We start from the raw sequence: 8,610 nt of genomic DNA on the forward strand, positions 1-8,610 counted from the left end.
TTGGAGCCGTAAATTTTCCTTTGGATGAAGAGGGAGCCAGCGGTTCTGTTCAGAGGGAACCGAGCTCACAGGAGCTGGCTTCCAGCTCAGGTTCAATCCTGGAGCGGAGCCCCGCTCCCTTCCCCGAAGAGGCTGGGGCTCAGGAGCAGGGAGGTGTGGGAGGGCTGGGGGGATGGGTGAACAGGGCCGGCAACCAACCTCGTTAAACAGAATGTGCTGTTTCTGCGGAGGCTGCGGGTCGGGGCTGATGGCCACGCAGGGCAGCAACTCCTTGTTAAACCTTCCTTTCTCAGCAGACACCTCCTAGGCACCGCCGCCTCTCCCCTGAGGTGGCCAGCCGAGGAAATAATGCCACAGTGGTCGAGAGGGAAATCTTGACAAGGATGAACAGAAAAAAAAACTAATGAGGCAAACCCGCTTGAATGTGATCGAAATGTATTTCCAATGAATGTGAGGCCACAGAAGGGAAACAGGAAAATGTTTGGTTTTGTTCTAAAGAGCAGGAAAGAAGAGAAATGGGGTGGAGGAACCCCTTGCCCGCTTTGTAAAAAGGACATTCTTGCTGTTTATTTCTACGTTGGTGAGTTTCTGATCTTCACCACGGTGCAGACTTAATTTCCGTGGTTGGGTCATTTTCAACCCGAACCTCACTGGGAATACTCAGACATTCTCAAGGCTGCAGCAATCCAGAGAAGCCAAAGCTCACCAAATTCCATCCTTTCTTTGAAGTAACACCCCCGCCCCCGCTGGAACCCGGGCTGGACTCGCCTCCCCCCTCCCATACTGAGAGCTATGGGGTCAACTGCAGAGGCCCATGGCCCCTTGCGGTCTGGCCCCTCCCTGCGGCTCCACTTCAGTCAATCTGAGATGCAGGAGACGAGAGCAACCCAGGCCCTAGGCACTCCCGTGGGGCAGCGCGCCCAATCGGCCCCCGCCCAGACTGAGTGTCAGCAGCGTGTGAGAGACACACCCGAGGACCAGTCTTTTCGCTCACCAACTCAGTACAGAGTCCTCATGTGTTAATTTACTACTCGTTCGGTAAATCTCTCCTAGATACCACACACGTGCTAGGCGCTGGGCCTAGAGGAAGTGAAGCAGATGTGACCGACACCCTGAGCATGTGGAGAGGGAGAGGTGATACGATTCCTGTCCTCCAGAGGTCTCCATCCGGTCGGGGAGACTGTGCCTGGGCTGCACGAGGGAAAGAAAATTCCAAGCAATGCACCCTCCTCTTACCCGGGAGAGAAGCACGGCTCGACAGAGGTGAGCAACAGAGCTGGGGCCAGAGCTCTGTCTTCCCGCACCCAGTCCTCCGCTCTGTGCGGCTGCGCGGTGGGAGGAAGGGCCTTTCACGGGCCCTCGCTGGGGCCTTGGACACCGCAGGGAGTCCACCTCCACCTGTACTTCCTCTGCACCATCCCACCAAAGTGTAGCCCGATGACTCCTCGCTGACCAGGCGGCAGAGTCCTTGTGTCATTGTCACCATTCCGACTCAGCATAAGACAGACGTCTTCATGCCCTAGGGTTCCTGTAATGAAGTACCACAAACTGGGTGGCTTAGCACAACAGGAATTTATTCTGCCACGGCTCTGAAGGCTGGAAGTTCAAAACGAAGGGGTCAGCAGGCCACGCTCCCTCTGAGACGCTGGGTAGAATCCTTCCTTGCCTCTTCCAGTTCCCGGTGGTGGCTGTCGATCCTTGTCATTCCTTGGCTTGCAGACACTGCAGTCACTGCCCCTGTTACCACACAGTGCCCCCCCCCATATGTTTCTGTCTCTGTGTCCAAATTTCCCTCTTCTTACAAGTACACCAGTCCTGCCGGGTTGGGGGCCCACCTACTGCCCTGTGACCTCACACCGTACCCCAACTAATTACATCTGCGATAACTCTATTTCCAGATAGCGCACGTTCTGAGGTCCTGGGGATCGGGACATCAACACATCTTTTTGGGGGGACACAATTGAAGTCAAAACACCAGACCACACCAATAAGTTCAGCAAAGATCCCAGAGCTGTTGTGCTGTGAGGGAGGAAAGAAACTGCCTTTGTGTGTCATCCTCCACTGCGACCACTGTGCACCAGAAGGTGCCTCCACTCAATATTTATTGAATGATTCTTCTCAGTCTCCTGATATCCTCGCCCCAAACACCACTGTATCTGATTTTAAAAGCAGAGACAGGGCTGCTAGTCTTGCAAAAGCACAGCTATGTTTCGTAAGATCCCCACTCGTTCCCTCCTCCAGTATTAATTGTACACATGTTCTCTGAAAGACTCTCTGAAAGGGAGGTGAAGGTAAAATAAGAAAACGGTCCACCTTGGGCAAGCCAAACAGTTGAACTCCTCCTACTCTTCCCTGGGAGGGCAGCTGCAATGCAGTGGAGCGGTGTATTCGAATCACACGCCCCTTGAGGACATGAGTGTGAGACCAGTGTCCGCTGCCAGGGGGGTGGGGGGGAGCCTGGCCCCTACTCGTGCAATTCTCTTTGGGTCGGAGTCTGCGCCTGCACTGTCCAAAACGGGAGCCACTGGCCACAGGGGGCTGTTTGAGTCTCCAATGAATGAAAGTGAACATACAATTACAAAGTCGGTTCTTCAGTCACAGTAGCCACACTCCAAACCTCAGTAACACCTGCAGCTGCCCCACGGGCCAGCAGGCACAGACTGGCGTCACTGCAGAAAGCCCTACCGGATGGCAGTCCTCACTGCAGTGACTCCGGTGAGGGGTACAGACGGTGCTGCTCTGTAGAAGCTAAATGGGTCTCATAAGAAAGCAGGTGCTTGAAGAGATGTGTCAAGTGAAACAGAAGTGAAACTAGCTCTTGAACCGAACATCCAAGTTGTATAGAAGCAATTTCCACAGTGACGAATGAAGGCTGTGATTTGGGCATCTGCAAAGACGTGCCCGGGCATGTCTGTTGTAAGTGTCACAGGTCCACTCTGCAGCCACTGTGACCTTCAGGAACTGGTACTGGTCAGTGCCACAAGAGAGGGCACCTCTCTCTTGTCAAGCTGAGAGGCAGCCTCTGGCTATAGGGTCAGGGAAGTATTTATGAAGAAGTGTCATCTGAGATGGACCTGGAAGGTTCGGTGGGATGCAGAGCGTCAGAGATGAGGGTGAGGACAGCAAGCAGGGGGAACCATGAGAGAAGACCTTGAGAAGCTCCCTCCATGCAAAGCAAGGAGGGACAGTGGTGTTTCCCTCCCTCGGAGTTCCAGAAACTACAGCAACTGCATTTAATCTGTAGGCACAGTACAAATGATTTATGTTGCTGCATGTAAAGGCACAAAAGCCTACATGGTCAATAGGGTAAGATAACGTGAAAATTTGGAATGGGCTGGCTGGCTCAGTGGCCCACCTTTTCAGGTACTGTTCATAGCCCCCAGTCAGACTAGTTCTTTGTCAAAGGCAGCAGGAGTTAGAGAGCGGGAGACGCCACTTCTTCAGTCCTTGTCTCCCTGGGGAACCGACCTCACACCCTCTCTCCCGGCCCGCTAACAGGACAATGCTAACACTTCTCAGAGCAGCCATTCACTGCATGCTACCAGAGGCTGTGCCTTGTGCTAAACTTGTCTGAATTGAAAGTGAACTTTCCTTGACCACCAACCCCCGCCCCTCTGAAGCCCCAGTCCTTCCAGAAGACTTCTGTGACCGCCTGTGAGAGCGACAGGCTCCTCCCCCTCAGCCCATCACTGTCCCTGCTGTCTCTGGGTGGCCGCAAGCATCTGGACCCAAGGCTCCTATCCTTTTACCAGCGTCCGTTAGGGATCCAGCCTCACCCAGCTTTTCTCGAATGTTCCCTGGAAGAATTGGGCATGAGGTCACTTGGAAGGGTGCTGTGCACACCACTTCCATTCCAGTTGCCCTTCCATCTCCCACCCCCACCAGCCCTCACTTCCTCCCCTCCCCAGGGCAGAGCAGCTTCTGCCTTCCTCTGAAGCCGTTACCAGTCAATACCCAGGTCCTGGCGGCTCAACCCTGAGTGAGCTCATCAAGGGATTCTTTCCACATCAGAGGCTCTCCCTTGCCCAGCTCCAAAGAGAACACACGTTCTTCATCTCGATTCACATTCCGTCTCCCACACACTCAGTCTTCTCCAGAGCCCTGTAGGTGGGCCCAGTTTCTGCTCTCATTTTGTACACGAGGAAACTGAGGCTCGGAGCGGCTGAGTGACACATGAAGGCCGTGCAGCAGGAGAGGGGCGGGACCGGTTCAACGACACGGGTCTGTCTGGCCCTGACTCCCACCCGCCGCTGGAGCTGGCCCAGTCAGAACCTCATCCCCTGGCCGCCTCCAGGGCACTGGGCACAGACCAACCAAAACACAGGGGGGTTTGCAAAGCTCTTTCCAGGCCGTTTAAAGTGGCCGGGAAAATAGAACCCTCTGGACGGCACGTAAGGTGCCGCCTGGCCAGCACTCTAATGAGCCGACAGGCTCCGCTGCGCACGTCCGGGCTGCATCTACTGTGGGTCAGAATGAGGGATTTACTCCGTCAATGCATCAGAGAATAACTATTGTTATTATTTAGCATTGATTAATTGTTCCTCCGGCCCTCTCGGCCTCTCCTCACGGTTCTCAGAAAATCATTACGCCTCCAGGGCTGCCTGGGCTCTGACGCTCCGGAGCTGCAGCGTGACCCCCGCGAGGAGGAGCCAGGTCTCTGAGTGGCCCGGCAAGGGGACCGCACGCGCGGGATGGCCCAGCCCAGGGCAGGATGCTCCGCGGCCCGCAGCCCCGTCCAGGCCCCCAGGCAGTCACGGGCGCTGGCTCAGCAAAGGCACAGCAATCGCAGACCACCACCTCCTCACAGAGAAACAAAAGCAGGCTCCAGGTAGTTCCCAGGCCGGGGACTCTGGGAAAGCTCTACGTATTGCGTAATTACGAATGAGGAGGAGGTCGTTCTGCAGGGGTAATTACAACAGCCCACGCCTCAGCAGCATTTGCACGGGCCTGGTTCAGTGTAGCACTGTGAAGGGAGCCGAGCAGTGAATTTTCATCCTGACATCCAATAACACTCCCTGACCCCCTGGATAGTGTCCTCCCCAGAGGTCAGAAATATGAATAAGTTATGCTTCTGACAACCTTGACGCTGAGTAGAGGAGGGATAATAAACTCTCTGGCAGAAAAAAAGAAATCTGGCAGTATATTTGTGATCACAGAGAATAAAGGAACATCCATATCCTAATTTTGCTAAATTGAAGCTTGACGGGAAGAACAGAGAATAACCTTTGATGTGATGTTTGTTCAGGAGGCCAGGGGCTCCCACAGTTCAAGGCCGAGATACATCCTCCATCACTCAACGTGGGGTGGGAGTTACTGGTTACTAGTTCCCATGGACAATGTTTACGGATAAGAGATGATCAGCTCTGGATAATGCCATCCCAAGGGGTTGGGTCCAAAACGGTACTGTTACATAGTTAAGCGGGGGTCCTTCCCGTTAGGTCACGGGTATGTCCAGGGCGTGGGGCCATCCATCACGTGTGCGGAGCCTCATTTACAGACAGACCACGAGCTGCGGCCATCAGCCCGAGACCTGCAAGGCCAGGGGTTTGTAACAGTTGGAAAAGGAAGGGTGTCTCTTGTTTTAAGTTCTGTTGGTGGGCAGGGGAGGAGGGGAGATCAAGGCCTGGGGGAGAAAAGTGAATTGCTCAGGTGGCCTTGGGCGGGGCGGGGGGGGGGCGTCTTTGGGATGAAGGGTAGGGGTCAATGTACAGAGACCATCCATCCATCCATCCCTCTGAGCCCAAAGCCTATCTGCCTCAAGTTCAAAGACCCAGCACGTGGGACATAAAACCTCCCAGATTTGTCACTTAAGAAGCAGTGAATATGTCCAGGCAGGGGCCCTACATCACTGGAAAGTGTGGGCTGAGGGCAGGAGAGAGAAAAGCAAAAATGCCTTTGTCCTTGGACACGGTGACCGTGATTTGATTGTGTCATCGGCAGCACAGTAACCTCTCAGCATCCCACGTGGGCGCCTTTGTCTCCCGAGTCCAGAAGGGTCCACGTGCCCATAGCACAGACCCCAGAACACAATGATCCTGCTCCCAGCTGAGCGCGGCCCTGCTGGCATTTCCATTTCGCAGAACAGTGAGTAGATTTCACTTTGGAACCCCAGACACCTGACAACTTTCCCTGTGGCTCTGGTCACACCTCTCCCTTAAAATCCTTCCTCTAGATGCCTCCAAGCAGTAGAGGGCAGTGGTTAAGCATCCAGACTGCAGAGTCTGACTGCCTGCGTCCCAAACCTGCTTCCCTTCTTCCTGAGTGCAGTGGACACCCTGGTGTGGAGCCAGATGTGCCCTCCAGGGCCAAGATGCCCTTTCCCGGGCGCAGGGAGCAGTGCCAGGCCAGGCCACATTGCAGCCTGCGGCCAGAGGGAAAACCAATCCTGCTGATCCTGCTTTACGTCAAGTTGGGAGGTGTCTGCCCATCATGGATGCTTGCAGTCATTGTCATTATTTATAATTTGACATGCAAATGTTATTTGTCTTCATGTGGGGGAGCACGGTCCTCAGTGGCATCCTCCTCCTCCCCCAGTATTTTGGGTTTGGACAGGGCGGGGTGTCACAATCATTTACTCCTTCCTCCCCACCTAAGTCCCCTGACCTGCCCTTTTCCTGCTCTTCCCCTTGACTCTCTGGGCTTCCTCGATGCACACGGGCAGAAAGGAGCCACTCGCACTTCCCTGAGCTGCTGGGGTCTTCTCTTTACTAACACTGGCTCGTCACTCACAGCCCAGGCCCCGGGCCTGACGCAGGGCCCGTGTGGGAGTTGTTGGGGAGCTCTGGGGCAGGGAAGTGAGTCCCTGACCCGGCGGGCACCCACCCCGGCCTGCTCCTACCTCTTGGCTTGTATCAGAACTCCAGGCTGGGCTGCCTCCTGTGGTGTCTGGTTGGCCCCCAGGCAGCCGTGCGCCTCGTCTCACCAAACCACAGGAGTTCCGAGCGCTGCGCTGCCGCCTCCTCTCTCCGCCCTGCCATCTCTTCCGTCCCTTCTCCCTGCTCAGGTCGATGCAGACAGAACCTCAGCCACCCTGCTGCGGGGTCATGAGCAATCAGGAAATGGTATGTCAGGCTCCCCTTCCGACAGATATGCCCAGTCTCCACGAGGGATCCTCCTACAGCCCCTCCCACTGGAGTTTGGAGGCCTCTGGTTCACACCCCTCCGGGGAGGAGAGAATCACAGCAGCCTCCTCTGGACCAGCTCTCCTGCTCACTGCTCAGCTGCTTCCTGTTGACGCAGGGAGAGGGGCTGTGGGCAGCAGGCACTTGGTGAGGGGCCAGTGGAGCACCTTGATCCCCAGTGGATCCTGGTCACTGATTCTGATGTCACAGAAAATACCACTCAACATCCTATTCCCAGGATTCTCCAAGGGACCTGATTCCCCTGCCCCTAGGGACAGTCACCGGGGCAGTGTGTCTGCAGCCGAGTCTCTCCCCATGAGGACGGGCTGCCACTGTTGTCACTGCGGTCGTCACTCCAAGCAGGGACATGCCCTACACGTTTACCCAGCCGGAGGGACATGTTTCCCCATGCCCAGAGCGTGGCTTCCAAGAGAAGACCTTGGCCAATGACTCCCAAGAGCACCACCTCACCTGACACAGGCTCTGTTTTCTGCACATTCCATGCATTTTCTGAATCTAAAATGCTGCTTCAAAGTGGCCAGTACTTGCCCACCTGCCTGTCCAGGGGGCCCCATCGGCTGCTGTCCGGGGTCCTCTTCAGTGAAAAGCCCAAGAAAGCATCTGTCCCAATTACTGCTTCATGGGGCCATCGCAGTCACAGTCTCCAACACCCTGGGCACCAGACGCTCTCCCTGCACCCTCCCAGCCTCCTCCCTGTGCCTCCCCCGTCACTCCTCCGTGTGCCAGCAGCCATCTTCTGCTGTCAGGAAAGTGCACTTTGATGCAATTTCCTCCAGATGCAAATTTTGGATGAAACAAGGGAAGACCAATGCATTCAGTGTGACTGCCCCTGGGGACCTGAAGCTCAGAGGGGAGCCTCTGGTCACACAGCAGTATGACACTGAGTGAAGGCAGCCTGAATGAGCAGGTACCCAATGCAGGGTCAGGTCCGAGTGTGAGCCTTGGGCAAGTTACTGTCTGCCTCAGTGGTCCCCCTTCATCATCTGTAAAATGGGCACTCATGGATTTCATTGGTGTTTGCTGAGCACCTCCTGTGTGCCTACGGTCTCTGCCTTCTGGAGCTTACAGCCTGTGGGGGAAGTGGGCAGTGAGTGCGGAGTTGGATGTGTGTCTGGGGCTTCAGGGGAGAAGAAAGCAGTGACAGGACACTCCCAGGATTTATCAAGTACACGGGAAGGGGGCTCAGCAAAGGGCGCTCTTTGGAGATGTGCGGTTGTTTCTGTCACACACATAAATTTGGAGGCATTGCTTGGACCCACGTACCTACTAACACTCACATTTTATGAGTCTGAAGGGTAGAAATAAGGAAGAGAAACTAGATTAACATTTTCATCTCACCGATTCCTTAGGAAAACCCTACATAGAAATCAAGAAAATGAACTTGCCGTTGAAGTCAGCCTCCAAGCCCTGCCCACCTAACAGGTTCCAACGTTTCCAACTTCTGCCTCCGCGCGTGATTCTTGATGCC

General features: G+C 55.1%; 1 long non-coding RNA gene across 2 annotated transcripts in view; it reads right to left on the bottom strand.

Moving 5' to 3' along the window:
* Positions 1 to 7,032, bottom strand: part of LOC123826242 — a 44,775-nt gene extending 37,743 nt beyond the window's left edge. Inside the window, exons 1-2 of one of the 2 annotated variants that reach the window (XR_006787023.1) lie at positions 6,839 to 7,032; positions 419 to 1,737 (exon numbers count right to left, since the gene is read on the bottom strand). This is a non-coding gene — a long non-coding RNA (uncharacterized LOC123826242). Of the gene's footprint in view, positions 1 to 418; positions 1,738 to 6,838 lie in introns of those variants that run through there. The other variant, XR_006787022.1, reaches the window with a different exon arrangement.
* Between the last annotated feature and the right edge of the window lie 1,578 nt (positions 7,033 to 8,610).

Source organism: Phyllostomus hastatus, unplaced genomic scaffold, assembly GCF_019186645.2.
Source record: "Phyllostomus hastatus isolate PE091 unplaced genomic scaffold, TTU_PhHast_1.1 phas_contig_80, whole genome shotgun sequence".
In the NCBI taxonomy this organism is placed as follows: domain Eukaryota; kingdom Metazoa; phylum Chordata; class Mammalia; order Chiroptera; family Phyllostomidae; genus Phyllostomus; species Phyllostomus hastatus.